Genomic DNA, 19,035 nt, shown 5'->3' on the forward strand with positions numbered 1-19,035 from the left:
TTTGGAGTGGAGTTTCCAGTTCATTACTGCTTTTTTAAAGGCAAGATTAAAGAAGTTTGGTAACCCACTGTCCCTTTAAGAATTGCAAGGGTCATGGGATTGCCAGGAGTAGACACATGACTCTTTGAGGCCCATAAAAATGAGACCCTGAGCAGCTACTTTAAGAGGACTGGTGGGTCCTGCAGTGTAGAAATGACTGCAATTGCTCTGGTGTAGCGGGGTGACAAATGTTGCTTTACTTATCAGCATGGTTAGTGGAGCGGGATGAAAAATGTGGGATGGATAAGTTTGATTTGTGGCAGGAAGTTGAATACCAAAAATTCTGGCCAAAATCCAAAATATTTTGTTTTTTAGAAATGTTGTCCTGTGGCTGTTGTAGGTCAAGTGCCTAATACTCCTATTTGCCTCTATTCACTAGGTTCCCTGGTTGGACTATGTTTCCCATGATACACCCTGGCTTCCCCTCTTGGAGAGGTCATCTAGTGTGTCATGGGGAGTTCCTGGCTATGGTGCATCATGGGAGATGTAGTTCATCCAGGAGCCTGGCCCATAATGGAGAATGGAGATATGAGACAACTGAACTACAATTCCAATGAGGCACTAGCATTGTCCAATTGAAATATTTCTGGGTTTGTCCAAAATATTTTGGTATTGTGGTGGTCAGTTTTTGTTTTTTTCCAAAAACAAATCAATTTTTTCAGTGGAAAACAGACACCTTTTGTGAAAAATTTGTTTGTTGAAATAACCATTTTGGTGGTGTAATTTTCAAAAAGCCCTAATGGTTGGTTCTCGATGTATATTCCCCATAAGGAAAAATGATGTACCTGCTGTTTAGTAGATCCTAAATGGGTATGTAAGTGGCTCAACCAGACAATTTGGACAATAGCTAATCTCTGTTTTAATATGGTACCAGATGGGAGGATTAAACAGAATCAGACTTGAAAGCTATTCATGTCTAAAACCAGAGATGGACCCCAAACCAAAACATCAGTTCACAACAGTGACAGAGCTCAGCTGGCAAGGGTCCCCTGTTCTTTGCAAACAACTCTCATCTCAGACCTGACCAACTCACTACACCAAACACATGTCCTGCAGGGTATTTATCCAATGGATAACATGTAAGATGTCTACAGAAAGCTTGTAATTTAGCAAGACTCAGGATCATTGAGAGATGTGTGTATGGGTAACACTCAAGAAATAATGTAACAATGTTGAAAGTCTGCTTTATGGTCTTGGATGTAAAAGTTAGTCACCAAGGGTTAAAGTGTCATGGTGATGGTCCATTCAAGCAGGAGGGAGTTCCACCCTTGCTGGTTAGCTGGTGATGTAATGCAAAGCTCTGATGTCTAGCATTGCTCCATCCTAAGGCATCCAAGAACTGCAAACAATCACACCCACTTGGATCCACTCCCACAGGACCGGTTTCAGAGTAGCAGCCGTGTTAGTCTGTATTCACAAAAAGAAAAGGAGGACTTGTGGCACCTTAGAGACTAACAAATTTATTTGAGTATAAGCTTTCGTGAGCTACAGCTCACTTCATCGGATGCATTCAGTGGAAAATACAGTGGGGAGATTACAATAGGCAGGGGATCGCCCGGTCTCTGAACGAAACAAAAGACTTAACCCAGAGTTGGGAGAGGTCCTCTGTCTCTGGTCACTGAGGAGACATCTGGTGGAGAGTGGGTTTGGATTCTGGGTCCTGTAAAGCCAACCAGCTGGTTCAGCAACAGACTGAACTTTGGGGTTTGGGAGGAACCTATTTTATTAGTGAGAGTTGGCCCTAGTTTGTGTCTTTTGACTTTTTTTATATCATAACCACTTGTTTCCAGGTGAATCTTTAAATAAAACTACTTCAGTTTTATTGGAAGTGCTCGCAAGTCCTGGGTGTTATACAGGAGCAGTGGTTTAAGGTAAAACCATGGTATGCTGCTCCTTGGGGGCAGAGGATCTGGGATTTCTGTGAGTAGCCAGTGTTGGGGGCTGGCTCTCACAGGGGAATGCTTCAAAGGGACTTGGAGACTAGGCTGAATCCATTGTTAACCTGCAAGGCAAAGACAGGGCTGGTGTAGCCCATAGGGGAGTGCGTGAGTGGCTAACAGCTAGCCACCATGAGCAAGGCTGCCTCTCTTGCAGTTCTGGGGACCCTGAGAACCGTCACAGGCTCGGTACGCTGGAAGGATGGCCCTTGTGTGTCAGGAACTAGCCTGGGACTTGAGACACAGTGTGACAGTGCCCCCCCATAAGGCTTTATGGAAATATACTTAAGAATGTATATATGACATAATTAGAATGTGTTTTATGCTACATATGCCATGTAACATATCTCTGTAAAGGTTATGATCTACTGAATCTATTAAGCCTATTTGTATACATGTATCATTTTTGTATTTAAAGTTATGAATATTGGCTGCATACTTGTTTGATTCTGAGTAGGTTTTAGTGAAGCAGTTGGTCAGCTTCCTGAGAAAAGGCTATTCTCAGTAAGTGCCCATCAAGAAGCGCTTAAACCAACAATAAACTTGGAGATGCCAATCCACATCTGGGCTTTCCCAGGAATGTGGCTTGGCTGGTAAGGAACTCAGTCATGCATGGACATGCGACTTGCCCAGGTGACTCCAAAACTCCATTATGTAGCTGGACTTTGCATAGGAGAGAGGAGAGGGTCTCCATCCACAAGAGAAAGTCTATTTAAACCCCTGGGAGACCCCTCCATTTTGTCTTCAGCTGGCTAAAGAGAGAGCCTCTCCACCCCCAAAGATACCTGAAAGAAACTGGAACAAAGGACAGTAACTACAGGGGGTGTGAGTGAGTACTGGACCCAGACTAGAAGGAGACTAGTCTGTAAAAAAAAAAAAAAAAAAAAAAAAAAAAAAAGCTTACTGGAACTGGTGAGATTTTTATCTGTATTCAGTATGATTAACATACTAGGCGTAGACTTGTGTGTTTTATTTTATTTTGCTTGGTAATTCACTTTGTTCTGTCTGTTACTACTTGGAACCACTTAAATCCTATTTTCTGTATTTAATAAAATCATTTTTACTTATTAATTAATCCAGAGTATGTATTAATACTGGGGGGGGGGGAAACAACTGTGCATACCTTTCTATCAGTGTTATAGAGGGCGAACAATTCATGAGTTTACCTTGTATAAGCTTTATACAGGGTAAAACGGATTTATTTAGGGTTTGGACCCCATTGGGAGTTGGGCATCTGAGTGTCAAGGACAGGAACACTTTCTACGTTTCTTTCAATTAAGCCTACAGCTGTTAGGGGACGTGGTTCAGACCTGGGTCTGGGTTTGGAGCAGGCTAGCGGGTCTGGCTCAAACCAGGCAGGGCACTGAAGTCCTAAGCTGACAGGACAGGAAAGCAGGGGCAGAAGTAGTCTTGGCACATCAGATGGCAGCCTCCAAGGGGGTTTCTGTGATCCAACCTGTCACATATGGGTTAAAGTCTCTGCTCTGCCACAGACTTCCTGTGTGAGGAAGTTACATAGCCTCTCTGTGCCTCAGTTTCCCATTTATACAATGGGGATAATAGCTTTGCCCTGCCTCTTAGGGGGTGTGAGAATAAACCCATTAAATATTGTGAGTGGCTCCACGTAAGTACTGGAGATAGACAGGGTGGGGATGTTTCAGGAGCCTCCCCTTTGGCTTTGGTGTTAGGACAGGCCTGTTTTCTGGTTCTAGTTCTGGTTTGGGTGTGGCCAAAATGTCACCTGGTCCTTCCTCCTAGCAGCTGGAGATTCTCCCTAGATCACCCAGCAGCCTCCCCCAGTGCGGGAAGGTGGCCAGTCTCAGTGGCTGATGCTAGCTGGCCAGAGCCTATCCAGTGCGTTAGTTCAGTCCCCATCTCCCTGGGGCTGAGCAGAACCCTCTCTGGGAAGGGCTTGGACAGTTTCTCGGGGGCTTCGCTCTGGCCCAAACACAAACAAAGTAGCCTGCAGGATGGGACAATGTCCAGCACTGTTCTAACCCCTCTCACCTCCCTGCCAGCTCTGCTTCCTGCCCAGATGGGGGTGAGCGGCTGCTGTGCGCGGTTCGCCAAACCACTTGCTGGCGGGTCTCTCTTGAACCCCATGTGGCATTGGCATCGGTCCCATCATAGCCCAGGGCCTCCCAGCTCAGCAAAACGAACCACTTGGTCAGTCTGCACTCAGAGCCAGAGAGCTGCTGGTGAGAGTGGAGAGCTAAGGGGCCCCCAGGGGCGCAGACGAGGGACACATATTACGCACAGGAAGCAAAGAGCTCTAACGACTGCCTTCTATTAAAGGGAACATGATTGACTCCACCCAGCAGCTGTGCAGGGCTAAGGAATACAACCTTCTGCAGCACCCCTTCCCATCCCTTTGCACCCAGGGTCTGCAGAGGCCCTGCCAGGCAAGACGCTGCCAGCTCACAAATGTGGCCTAGCTCTAAGGCGTAGGGATTTCTGGGTTCGATGTCCAGTTCTGCTGTGTGTTTTCACCTCTCTTCGTCCCCTCCTGCCCTTCCTCTATGTAGACGATGAGGGCTCTGGCGGTGCCTGGCACAATGGGGTCCCAGTCTCAGATAGGGATGCTCTATTTGTAATACAAATTAATAATAAGAGTCTCTCTGTCTATTGCTGACTCTGCCACTAACCTCTTCTGTGGCCTCTGGGTAAATTCATTTAGCCTCGTTGCCTCAGTTTCCCCAACTGAAAAACAGTGATAGGTCTTGTCTCACAGGTCTACTGAGGACTTTGTCATTTGTGTTTTCCAGAGAGTTTTAAAGATGAAAAGTATTATGTGCACCACTACTGCAGTGCAGCCACCTCTGGAGCGAGGGGAACAGGGTGGCTAAGAGAGCACAGTAACACTTAAAACATGTAAGACAGGAACTTGCCCTTCATGTAAGCTCTAATGCATGACAAGAAGGCATTAATAATGGGTCATCGTCTGTCTATAGGAGCTGAGGGCCTCACAATCTTTAGTGCATTTATCCTCTCACATCCCTGTGCGGCCGGGCAGGGCTATTATCTACGCAGTGGGGCTGAGGACCTGAGGCCCAGACCGGCTACATGACTTGCCCAAGGGCAACCAGGATGTCTGTGTCAGAACAGGAGCATTACTACAGCCTAGGACCATCCTTCCTCCCGGTCAACTCATTCTCCTCAAAACCACAGAGGCCAGCAATCTTTTTGGTGGTGACTTTTACCCCAAAAAAGCCCAAGACAAGTTAGTTGAACTCTTTTGAAACACCAAAGAAGGCAGCAAAGGTGCAGGGTTAGGCCTCAGGACTCCTGGGTTCTCTTTGTGGGTCTTCCATTGACTCTCTGTGTGACCTTGAGCAAATCACTTAATGGCTGGGGGCCTCAGCTGCTGCACTCGTAGGGAGGCGATAATGCTTGTCCTCCTGTGCCATCCATAGCTGGATTGCGCTGGAGCCGTGCTAAGGACTTGACTCTGGCTGGAGCCCTAGACAGCAGATCAGGTTAGTTCCTGTTCTTAGGGGCCCGCGTGTTTCCTGTGCCCCTGAGCATGACCTCCCGGCTTCCCAAGCCAAGAGCAGGGAGCGGATGCAGACACCGCAGCCCTTTCCTCTGGTGCAGTGAAAGCTTTGGCACAGGCGCAAGTAAACGCCACTCCCGTAGCGGGAGCGCAGGCAGTGCCTGCTATTGTAGCCACTTACCAGAAGTGCCACTGAGTTTATTTGCAGAAGGCTCTGAAACGGAAACATCACAAACCATCAGAGCGATGACTGCTGCTGGGGAAACAGATTTATGCCTGGGATGGCTTGGGCTCCTGGTGTCAGTTTTATTATTATTGATAATAATAATCCCTTCCCCTCGTATAGATCTCAAAGCACTTTACAAAGGAGGTCAGGATTATTATCCCATTATACCGATGGGGAAACTGAGGCACAGAGGAGCAGTGACTTGCCCAAGGTCACCCAGCAGGCCAGTGGCAGAGGTGGGACTAAAACCCAGCTCTTCTGGTCCCAAGGCAGTGCTCTAACCCCTAGCACACATAGTCACTGTCTAAAAAGTTTTAAATCTATGAGAGCACTTTTTTAAATGTAAGATGGACTTCACAGCTAATCGACTGCTGGAATCAGGTTGAGCTTTACAAAAACCACTATGTATCAGGAGAGCTGGCTCCGCTGTGTTTTCATCCCTCGTGGTGTTGGCATAACTGTTAAATAAAAGCCTCGTGCAGAAACCCAAGACAACCTGACTCCTCAGGTTCACAACGCTTCACACCAAGACCACAAGAAGGGAGATAGTAAAGATTCCTTGATTTGGGATCAAGGCACCGAGAGGATGAGACATAAAGCCTGGGCTAGGAATAGCAGTTGCGAGAGAAGGAACTGAGCTATGCCTCAGCCTGAGTATGCAGTATCCTCAAAAGCCTCGATACAGAGACACGCGTCACTCAGGAAATGTCAGCTTGCCCTGGGCAATCCGAGGGTGCAAACTCGTTCACGTGCAATTGGATGGCACGTGTAGCCATAGCAGACTTATTCAGGATAGTTGGAAATAGCAGCTTTGGGTCACACAGAGTCCATCTTAGCACGCCTCATCATGCAACGTGATGTTGGTGAACACAGGCCTCCTCTGATATAAGAGGCGTTGGGACTGTGAAATGCACATGGTGTGATCACGGCCCCTGCTGGTGGAGGCCCATTGGTGTAGAAAGATGGTGGGAGAAGCCTACAATCTGGCAAGTTACTACATAAAAAAAGAAAAGGAGTACCCGTGGCACCTTAGAGACTAACAAATTTGGGAAATTTTACATAAAAAAAGTAGTTCTTACTCCAGTGATGTGTTCCTTGCATATATTCGGATGCATAACTCCCTGTTTTATTTCTGTGAGCCCTGCAGAAGCCAAACACACCCCTACTGTAACTCACATCTTCTTGTCAACTGTCTGAAATGGACCACTCTCATTACCACTTCAAAAGTTATTTTTCCTTCCTTGGTATCCTGCTGTCAATTGAATTGTCTCGTTAGACTGACCTCACATTTGGTAAGGCAAATCACATCTTTTCGTGTATTTATACCTGCTCCTGTATTTTCCACTCCATGCATCTGATGAAGTGGGTTCTAACCCACGAAAGCTTATGCCCAAATAAATTTGTTAGTCTCTAAGGCGCCACAAAGACTCCTCGTTGTTTTTGCTGATACAGACTAATGCGGCTGCTCCTCTGAAACCTGTCAGTGCTGGGAAAGTGGCCTTTCTGTGTACCAGCCAATTGTTTATTCAGTTCCTGTAATTTACACCTGTGCTAACATGCTGGTGCTAATGGGATTGCAGGGGTGTCACTGTTGTAGATTACACCCTCATGCATCCACTGTGTCCTGTGTTTGTTGATTAGCATCCTTGGCTGCAGCCAGCCCACCCACTGCAATGGCTAGTCTCAAAGCTACTGTACACCAGAAATCAGGGATCAAAGACCTGGGAAAATTCTAGGAAAGCAAATCCATGCTCAGCAGCAGCATTTGTGAAGCAGGTAGTAAAGACACTGCATTACCACTGTATGGGAGTGGGACAGAGGAGTGAAATAAGCCAGCAAATGAAGGAGCAAAATACCAAATTGTCAGGGAGAATCATACCCAAGCGGGGGATGGAGACCCTGTAATTGCAACAGTGGAAATACCAGCAGGCCCGGATGGTGTGCTGCCCTCCAAAGAGGGAACATACAGAAACCAGCCCTTTCTGCCATGTGTAATCCATGCTAACAGAGTGGTTGTTCTCCCCTCTCTAGTGGCTGGTCGATGCATCGATGTTTATGAGTCTGCTACTGCTCCCTGAGCTAAAGGGCCTGTTCCTTTTAGCTCAAGCAGCAGTAAAGGTCTGCAGTTTGAAATATGGGGCTCTCTGCAGGGCTAGGGAGGCTAGGGAACCCTGTGGGGAGGGTTCTCTGGGCTGTGCTATGCAGGAAGTCAGACAAGAGAATCGAATGGTTCTTTCCAGTCTTGAAATCTGTGAATCTAGAACAGGATGTCCTGGGTTCACAACCTGCAGATGACCTGAGTGTGGGGGAGGGAGCAGTGCAGGTTACACAGCATGTCCTTGAGCCAGCCAGCCATGCAGGGAGGTGCTGTGTACTGCATCTTACTGTTGCTCTGAAAAGGATATGGGCTCACTGCTCACCAGCGCTTGCTAATGGCTCTATCAATGGAGGGAGCCTGGCCAGAACCTCTCCACGTAGCCAATCTTCCTCCTAGAGCTATGCCAGGAAAGCCTCCTGCTGCACGGATGTCTGGGGAGAGGGAGATTGCATGGGCCTGCATCTTTCTCTGAGCATCTCAGACCTTGCTTTGCATTTCAGCAGAAATATGGTACCTCCATAGCACAGCGCTGCCCTGTGCTAAGGCAGTGGCTTGGAGGGAGACTGCCCCATCTTGACCTTCTGCTTCACACAGATTCTCCTTGGACATCTCCCATCCAAGCGCTGGCCCTGTTTAGTACAGGAGATCCAGTGGCCTCACAGCACCACCTACCATGATAAGAGATGGGGAAAACTCTTCAACCGAAACTTTTTCAGCCAAAAGTGCAGATTTGGTGATACCAAAACACTTAAATTCACATCCATTTTGACTGGGGGGAAATAAGTCACACACACCCCATCCCCAAATTCCAGAATCAAAATTTAAATTTTTCAATTCAAAATGACTGTTTCAAAATGTTCATTGTTTCTTTAAAGTTTAAAAACCCGCTCAACATCTAAACAAAATGTTTTGTTCAATTCAAAACTAATTCTTTTTTAAACACACTTTTAGACTTGCCAAAAAAGTCGAATTTTTTCTTTGTTTTTGAGTAGCCAGTAACCAAGAAGTCTGTTACTTGCCCAGTCCGACCTGCAGTGCCTGCTTTTCTTATGGGCTCTGGACCTGCCCCTTCTCCATCCCTTCAGAACCAAATCTTTGGAGGTTTAGCAAGCTTCCCTTGACCTCATTACTGTCACCAGAGACAAGAATCAAAAGCCCCGTGGGAAATGGCTGCTCCCAACCAGACAGAGCCGATTCTAGCCACCAGAGCCATAGAGGTGACTAATCCAGTGTCAACAGCTGACACAGTTCAGCTCCCCTCAAGCTGCATCCTGTCAAAACCCCAGCAAAGAAAACCAATCAGGAGACGCTGCAGGAACAATGCAAAGTCAGGCAGGAGGAAGGGGAGGGCCCATTCTGGGTCCAGTTCAGTTACCACAGTGTAAACTGACAGCCAGGGAGACTGCTCTGAGCTGGCCCCAGCAGGTGTGAGAGCAAATTAGGGTGCCCCGTACACAGCTCACCAGGAGATTTATCAGGAGACCAAAGGTTTTGGCGGTGTCGTAACTCAACTTCATGAACACTGCCACAAACGGGAGGGCAGCCCCTTCACAAACGTGCTCTAGGACGGGCAGGCTTGTTCCTGCTTGTGGTTTGGAACCTCTGTTTGTGGAGTGGCTGCATTAGTACGTGCAGCCGCGTTAGTTCTATCTACCTGAGGTCCTGATCCCCCCCTTGCCATTGGTCTGAGTACCACAGTCTGTAATGGATGTATCCTGTGACGCAGGGTGCGACTATTATCCCCAGAGGGGAACTGAGGCACACAGATTAAGTGAGTTGCCCAGGATCATACAGAAAGTCTGTGGCAAAGCAGGGAACTGAACCTGCTGTGACCACTGACCCATCCTTCCTCTGACATTAACCAGCAATCTGAGCAGTGGTGTTATAACAGCCAAAAGCCTAGTCCAGACTTAGCCCTTATGAAGCTGAGCTGTTGGTGAACGAAGCCAGGGTCCGTTCACTGAATAGGAAGAATAAACCTACATGTAGCTCAGCTGCCTCCTTTGCTGGGCAAAGACCGAGCCAGGGGAGCTGTAGAAATAACACTTCATGATCCTGTGTTTCAAGACACGATCTATGGCATCTCTTTTCCCCATGTTAATTCTGTCACTCCACACTCAACTACGCCCACTCCTAGCTCACTTCATTTACTGCAGTTACTGCTGGGGCAGCATCCAGTGGTCAGGAGAGAAAAGGGAAACCTAGATGACTCTTCATTTCCTTCGGAGCAGGAAATCCAGCACCTCTAGCTTGATTTGGCTTCTGCAGATCAGGCCTGCAGCTAATGCTGCAGGGCCCTACGCTGATGCATGTCTCCAAGGGTTCCATGTGTAACGCCTGCTTTCCTTGTGTCCCTCAGGCGTACAAACACATCCCTGCCACGTTCACATCCCCTGCCTACCCCCATCCTCTGCCTCCTCGTCAGGGATCTTTCCTCTTGGAAGAGTGGGCTGGGGTTCCATGGCCTTCCACAGGGAGGCAGGACAGGAAACAGTGTGTTTTCCTGCCAGAAGCATAATCTCCTTGGCTGGATGACAGAGCTCCTATCCCAGACTCACCACACTACACTGGGGTAGCTTCAGCTCCCTCTCAAGCATGTTCATCTGGGCAGGCTGCAGGGGACCCAGCCTAACGCTGGGAGCAAGAGAGATGTCCAGGCCTGCCCAGCTCAGAGATCCAGCTGGAGGGAGGCTCCTGGCTGTCTGAACAGAAGGGATCACTGGATTAGAGAGGTAAGGAAGAGGAGGGCTGCTGCAGCACTGGGTCAGGCTAGGCTTTAGCCATTGAATGCATTGTCCTTGCCTCCTAGCATGACCTCCCTGAGACCAGCTGACCAGAGCTGGCCAGTGGGGATGAAATCCTGGCCCCTGTGAAGTCAATGGCAAAACTCCCAAGGACTTCACTAGCTGGAATCCAACCCTAGAGTTTTGTTCCACCCAGGGGCCGCTCAGGCAGCAGGGCCTAGGGGGTGCAGGGGCAGACGTGGCATGGGGAGCAGTGCACCATGTAGCAACAGTCCTCAAGTGAGCATGGGCCAGAGCAGGGCTGGCCTTGGAGCCCGTTCTGAAGGACCAGGTCTGTAACCAGGTGGGCAGAGTGATCCACTACTGACTCTCACCCCTAATGAGGGTGCAGGGGTAGCTGAGGGCTGGACTTTGGGGCCCAGCTGCACCAGCTCGCAGGGTGGGGCCTGCTACAGCCAGAGTCTGAGGGAGCCCAGAACTTGCCTTTTGTTTTACCCTTTCCCGGCTCGCTGGAGTAGGAGCGTTCTCCTCCCTGCCAGCGCACTCCAAAGACGGCTCCTGCTCCGTGGCGAGCGTAGGCTCAGTGACGCAGGCAGCATGCTGGGTCTTGCAGGAGCACGGGTGCCTCCAGCAGCTCAGAGGAAAACAGCGTCTCCTCAAAGGAGACAAAGCAATTGAACTTGCACAGGAACCAGATGCCTGAGTTCCCAGGTCAGGGGCACTAACCCCAGGGGGTGTCCGAGAGGCACACAGCAGGCGCTTGGTGCTGGGTTTACATGGACACAGCTACAATGATGCTGGCACAGAGATCTCTCCTGAGCTCTTCCCCCTGCACAGGCTTAGACGTGGCTTCTGGGTTTCCCCTCTTCCTTGCACGTGGTTGTGGCTTACCTGTTAGCAAGACTGTCTGGGGACAGATGCAAACAATCAAGCAGCCTCCCCAGTCATCCCAGCGGGGAAGCCCTCTGCGCACTCCCACTGCCCCCCCCCATTGTAACTGGTTCTTAAAGGGAGACTGGTCTGGGAGGGGGAGGGGCACGACCATTTGAGCTCCCTTAAAATACTCCTGTGTCCGTCTGGTATGAACCCACACCTTGTGTCTAACCAGCAGCCCAGACTGTCTCTCCCATTATCATCCGCTTCAGAGAGGCTATTGCAAACATGGGGCCAAATCCAGCACTTCGGCCTCGAGCAAATCGCCCGGTGTTGTCAGGAGGAAGCTTGACGTGGAGTAAGGACTGAAGGGTTTGGCCTGTGAGGGTAAAAAAACTCCTGGCAGCACAAGAATGAGCTGGCGGGATGCGCCTAGCTGGAGGAAGCTCCTTTGATTCATGAAAGATGTTGCCTCTCACTAGTCGGTGTGTGACTGCAGGCTGCCGGGACCCCAGCTGGCTGCAGACTGGGACTCTGAAGGGTGGCTGCTCACACGGCAGCCCAGGGTGAGGGACGTCAGACGGGCTTTTAGCTTACACACATTCGCCAACATGCTGTAGAGACGCTGTCCCAGAGCCGCTGTCTGGTCAGACCAGAGAAGTGTTGATAGGAAATCGGCAGCTCTGCAGGGGATATGCGGATGGGCTATTGTATTGGTATTTAAGGAACCAAATCAAAATTTCCAAGAGCCCCAAATGCTGCCTGCAGCCAGCATTGTCCCAGCAAACAGGACCGGAGTGCCCCATTACCCATTTGTCCCCTCGTCCTCAGCCACGTGCTCCGGCTTTCTAGACTTCTCGCCACCTGCTCCCTCCCCTCCTGTTCTGGGTTGTTATACCACACTCCTCACCCTAGTACCTGAGCACCGAAATATTGTACTCCAGACTCTTGCCTGTCTCAGACTCAACCTCTGCATTGTCCCAGCTAATGCTGCTTTATAAGTACCATGTGCTAGTCAGTGCTGCCCCTGGAGCACCCATCCTCAGACCCCTTTACTGGCTTCCTACTAATTCACCCTCCATTACCTTCCCTGGTTTTCTGTCCATCCCCTCCCCATCATCCTCCATCACCTTCCCTGGCTTCCAGACCATCCCTAGCCACCTCCTCCACCATCTTCTCTTGGCTTCTGCAGATCTCATTTAAAGCTGTCCCTCTCATGGACTCGCTCATCTTTCCCATGACCCTCTGCAGCTAGGGTCGCTCTTCCTTGGGCTACTCCTATCTGAAATGGTCACCCCTCCCCTGCTGCCTCCTCACTGAGTCACTTCCTTTGGGCTGCCTCTCACTGTGAATCATTTTGCGGTGCTGCGTGATGTGAGGATAACATCATGTACAGCGCCAGGTACGCTTGCTAAGCCAGCCCCGTTAGAGAGGAAATGCCAGTTTCAGATCAGAACCATAGTCCCTCGAGTCCAATATCTCTCCTCCAAGCGTGGCTGAGACCCGATCTTGCACAGTGGAGCAGGGCAAAGAGTAAACAACCAAACCTCTAAACCAACATGCTGAGCTCAGCTGTAGCTTTGCACTGTGGCTGCCCAAATCCAGGCTAGGCTCACCAGGGTGCCCATCACCTGAGCTAACTCCACCGTGAAGGCATTCCTATAGTTAGCAACATTCCCAGCCCCCAAAAATGTTACAGCCTAAACCCACAAGACAGAGAATGGGCAGGAGAGGGAACAGAGGTGAAGTGACTCACCCAAGGTCACACAACAGGTCAGTAGCAGAGCTGGGATTAGGCTTTAGGTTTTCTAAAGGCCAGGCCCGGACCCTGTCAACTGGCCGACACCCCTTCCTAAACAAGGGAGCTTGTTATCCCACACGGTCTGTTTGCACAGAAGGATCATGCTGACCCTCAGTTAGAGGACAGACTAATTCAAAGCCTTTTTTCAGGCATTCATTAATGAATGAACCCCTCTGACACACTGCATGGAAGGCAAGGACTATGATGTCTCTTCTTACTGATGGGGAGGAACTTGAGGGACAGAGAAGTAAAGTCTGTCTAAGGCTAGAAAATTAGCCAGTGTCGACCTCATCTCCCCCAGGGAGCCCTCAGCCATGACTGAAGGTGGATTAATTAGACCAAACATTAGAAAAGTGGTTGGACATTAGATTGATTTGATGATTTAATGACTCCTGTTAGGAGTGGCTGAGCGTGCTCTCTTCATTGTGGCTGCCCCAGGGGCCTTCCTTGTTTTGCCATGAGACCAGAGCCTATCTGGCATCTGTTAGCCAAAGCTCTGTTATCAGAGCCTAAAATCACACAGAAAGAAAGGCTAGGGCAGAGCCAGGAACAGAAGCCAAGACTCCCGACTCACAGCTCTGATAACTAGCAAACCCCACTGGCTGCAAACATCTTGTGGGCATGAGCAGAGAGGGAAAGTTCCCTGGGGAGGTAAAGGATGAACAATGAGGGCTGAACATGGTTTAGGAGGGGGATGGAACATGGCCTGCTGGTCAATGGAAAGATCTGGGGCTTATAGGGCTCTGCCACTGATGCAGACTGAGACTGTATCTGTGCCTCAGTTTCCCTTTCTGTAAACAAGTTACTACAGACCTACTACACCAGGATGCGGAGACTGAATTCCTGATGCCTTGCTTTGAGATCATTCTGATGGATGATGGTCTATAAAAAGTTAAGCACTTAAAGGGACTGGGAGTCATCTCAGATAGAAAACTTTTTATAGACAGAACTTTACCTGAAATCTTTTTTGAAGCAGCGTTTAGTTGATGTGCAAAAGGCTCTAATTTTTGGTTTTAAAAATGTGCCTTATTTCAGTTTAATTATTGACCTGATCTACACTGCATGAGTACGTCGATCCAAGGCAGTTTAAGTCAGTGTCACCGTGTATGTGTGCGCATCTACACTTACATTTCATGCCCACTGATGTAACTGCCCAGTCTTGCTGACTTAACAGCACCAGCTCCCCGAGCAGCGTAGAGTCACGGTCAATGTAGTTAGGTCGATACAGCATCAATGTAGACACAGTATTACTTACATCGACTGTTAGTGGCCTCCAGGAATGCCATACCCTGACAGCTCTGGTCACCATTGTGAACTCTGCTGCCCTGCAGCCAGCTGGCCAGGGAACCACCCCTCCCCTTTAAAGCCCTGTGGATTTTTGGAATTCTATTTCCTGGTTGCCTGGCTTGGAAAGCCCACCTAGTATCTGCCCAGCTGACCATGCCAGCTACACACTGAGCGTAGAGTACACCGGAGGCGTTGGATCTCCTGTGTCTGAGGAGAGGAGAGGTGGTGCAGGCACAGCTCCGATCCAGATGTAGAAACGTGGACAGCTACAAGCAGATTGCTCAGGGCACAGAGGAGAAGGGCTACAAGAGGGACCAGCAGCAGTGGCCTGTGAAAGCCAAGGAGCTGCCGCAGACGTACCGGAAGGCAGGGGCGGCTAACAAGCACTCTGGAGCTATTTTTACAAAGAGCTGCATGCCATTCTCAGAGGAGAGCTCATCACCAGCACAAGAGCCCTGTGGATACTTCAGAGGAGCCAGAGACAGAGGCCCCCACCGTGAACAGCGAGGAGGAGTATGGGGTACAGGTGACCAGGGATCCAGCTGTGCAACACACCAGGATGGGGAGTTTGGCTCCAGTGCAGACCAGCCCATCCCTACAGTCCAGCAGAGGGAAGCATGATGCTGAGGAGGGACCTCTGGTAAACAGGCTGTTTGCTTTGAAATTGCAGAGCTGGAACCCCCACTGCAGCAGGGCACATCTGGCGACTTGCTCTTTTTTACTTATGCTGGAAGAAAGACTGAAACAACTGTGACACAGTTCCTCCTCGTCTTGGTTTATGGGCAGATTTGCTCACCTCAGAGATTCACAGCAGCCCTCAGTTTGTCTACTTTTGCTAGTGGCTCAAACCTGCCACCCACTCAGCTACCCTCATCACTGGCCAGCATGGGGGAAACTGAGAACAATCCCCAGTCCGTGTCCCACCTAGTGGTCAGGGACAGGGCAGATCCCTTTCCAATTTAGTCCTTCCTTTCTCATGTTGCTCACAGACCAGGTCAACTCCTCCTGTGTCTGAACAGGAGTTGGGGGGTAACCCAGACCCACCCTCTACACCGGGTTCCAGCCCAGGGCCCTGTGGATAGCAGCTGTCTACAATGTGTCCTGTATCAGCTGTGTGACAGCTACAACTCCTGGGCTATTTCCCCATGGCCTTCCCCCAGCACCTTCTTTATCCTCACTGCAGGATCTTCCTCCTGAAGCCTGATCATGCTTGAACTCGTCAGTCCTCCAGCAGCACACTTTCTCACTCCCTGCTCCTTGGGCACTCCCCTAACTGATGGGAGGTCCTTTTAAACCAGGTGTCCAGGTTAGCCCGCCTGCCATAATTGATTCTAGAAAGTTCTTAATTGGCTCCAGATGTCTTGATTAGCTTGCCTGTCTTAATTGGTTCTAGCAGGTTCCTGATTGCACTAGGGCAGCCCCTGCTCTGGTCACTCACTGTACCCCTCTGGTCAGGGTCTGTCACACAACCAAGAGAGGCAGAGTTGCGCTCTGCTTCTCACCCCTTCAAGTTAGGCCCTCGCCGAACACTGTGTTTATATGAGTCATCCGATGAAGTGAGCTGTAGCTCACGAAAGCTTATGCTCAAAGAAATTTGTTAGTCTCTAAGGTGCCACAAGTCCTCCTTTTCTTTTTTGTGTTTATATGCACTGGGATGTCCTGTGAAGCATCTGTCGATACCCTGACGACACTTTCCTGCCAGTAGTCTGCAATCCTCCGTTGCAGGTTTTTGCCTGATTTTTCCTGCCATGGTAGGACACCTTCCCTCACCACGCAGTGATTACTCCAGTGGGAACCACTGGAGTTCAGAGACTAGCAGCTCATGAACACGGGCGGCACCCTGACGCCTGCAGGAGCTGATCCCATTCAGCTTCCATTATCTCAGTCCGGAGGATATGTTAAAATCACCAGCACCTGTTGAAAACGGTGCCAGTATTTTCAATTGCCCTGTACACATATACTCATGCCTATGAGCTATCCCTGCTCATTTCACTGCCTGCCCCAGGACCGTAATCACCAGGGCTGGTGCTGTGTCAATCCCAAGGAGAAGTGAGAGTGCAGTGCTTACAACTTGTGTGGATCAAAGGGAGTGAGTTCAGTATCCTAAGTTTCGACTTCTATCATGAATCCACCGAGAACGGTATCTCTGTGTATTGTATCTTCAGCAGCTGGAAATGCGGAAGGAGACCCCCTCAAGGCCACCCCAGCAGCATGGCTGAGCCAGCTAAGGAAAAGAAGAAAGAGGACTAAAGATGACAAGAGATCCTGCAAGTCTCCACTGCTTCAAATAACGAGCACAGGGCTTGGAGATTCACCCTTGCAGACAACATGGATGGGGCAGAGCAGAGAGGAGAAAGGAGAGGGATGTGCAGCAGGCAATACTTGCACTTCTCAGGCAGCAGGCAGACATGCTGCTGACTCTGGTGGACCTGCAGGTTCAACAATCCTGTGCTCGCCTCCCTCTGCAGCCCATGGGTGGACAGTGACCTCACTGTTGGGGGAGGCTAGCCCCCGACCACTTCCCTTGTGCCCAAGGCCCCAACTCTCCCCTTCTGCCCCCTCCCCTGCAGGAGCCCAAAGCACCCCCACCACAGCCCCTGTCCCCAGCCCTGGGGCTCTGTGCTGTGTAGCCATGGCAGCCAGCCCTGGAGCACTTGCGGTTGGGCTATCTCCAGACCCGGTGCGCCAGGCAGCGTGGCCCCAGCACCAGCTGCTCTGAGTCCCTGCGGGAGGCAGGCCAGCCAGCCTGGGTCAGCCAGGACAGACCACTGGGAACTGCAGGAGGAGGCCTGGCCTGGGGGCAGAGCATGGGTGGGGCCACGCTAGGCTGTCTGGGGAGGCACAGCCTCTCCCTGCCTACAATACCCACTGCCCATGCTGCAGCCCATACAGAACTGCATATTGGGACCTCCCTATATCCCCCCCACACCCTCACATTCCATGAGGCGTCCAGGGCTGCTGCACTACTCCTACCACTCTGCCCTGGGGGAGAATACAGACAGTCACAGCTGCACATATACTGACCTGTGAAAGACATGGTTGGTGTATGTGCATCTGAAATGGAAATGACTGTTCTTTTTCCCTTAATTCATTAAGTTATAAATGTTTTTCTATCCACATTGTTATGCAATAAAAATGTGGTTTTGGAAACATAATTCATCTTTATTAGTTCACAGACTCTGCTGGCTGGCTCTGACATCATTCACAGACAGCATTAATAGGGGTATTGGCAATGTTCTATTACTGCACACACAGCACTCAACCAAGGGTTCACACAGGGCTGCAAAAGAGCATAGCCAGGCAGAGCACATGACAGCAACACACACTACTCTGACTCCCTGCACCCTATAGCTCTGCACTGAGCTCTTCTTGTGTCTGGCTGGTCAAAGTCAGCAGACAGCCACTTCACCACCACCTTTCCCCCCTCTCCCCGACCCCCCCCCAGTGGAAACTTTCCCCCCTTTGCTTCACAGCTATTATGCAGGATCCAGCAAGCTTTGGACTTTTTTTTCGCTGATGTCAATCTCATGAGTAGACAGCACTAGCAACCCTTCAGACAACCAAAGGCACATTCAACTGTCATTCTGCGCCGGCTCAGCCCGTAGCTGAATCTCTCCTTGGTGCTGTTGAAGTGGCTGGTATGAGCTGTGGGAGCAAGGGGTAGGCTGGGTCTCCTAGGATAACTATTGGCATTTCAACCTTGCCAGTGGTAATCCTCGACAGGAAAGAAACTCCCTGCTTGCAGCTCTCTGAACAGTCTTGTGTTCTTAAAGCAGGTGCATCTCTCACCTTCCCTGACCAGCCCCCATTGATGTTAGTAAAGCCTCCCTGCTTATCCACCAGCGCTAGCATTACCATGGAAAAGTAGCCCTTTCTGTTGATGCACTTTGTGGCAAGATGGTCTGGTGCTAAAATAGGGATATGCATGCCAGCTATCACCCCACTGCAGTTTGGGAACCTCATTGCTGCAAAACCATCCATGTCCTGTACAGTGCCCAGAGTCGCAATCCTGCGCGGCAGGTGATTCATGGCCCTGCACACTTGCATCACAACAGCCCTGGCGGTGGATTTCCAGACTCCAAATTAATTGCTACAGGTCAGTCGGTAATCTGGCATTGCAAGTTTCCACAGTGCGATTGCCCCTTGTTTCTCTACTGTCAGTGCAGCTCTCATTTTGGTATTGCTGTGCTGGGGCGAGCTCTGCACACAGATCCAGGAATGCCACCTTGCACATCCTCAAGTTCTGCAACCACTGCTCGTTATCCTGTACGACAATGTGATCCCACCAGCCAGTGCTTGTTTCTCAGGCCCGGAACCAGCACTCCACCATCTGACGCTGCTCCGTGAACGCCGCCAACAACCTTGAATTGTTTCTATGTCCCACAGCAATCTAGCCTCCAAGAAATCATCATGTTCCTGCAGCTCCTCTTGCAGCTCTGCAAATACTGCAGGATCAAGCACCCTGGACTCACAATGCTCATCATAATAGTGCAGAGTTGTGTGGAATCCATGATTCTGTCACAGATGGCTGACAGCA

Source organism: Dermochelys coriacea, chromosome 18, assembly GCF_009764565.3.
Source record: "Dermochelys coriacea isolate rDerCor1 chromosome 18, rDerCor1.pri.v4, whole genome shotgun sequence".
NCBI lineage: Eukaryota > Metazoa > Chordata > Testudines > Dermochelyidae > Dermochelys > Dermochelys coriacea.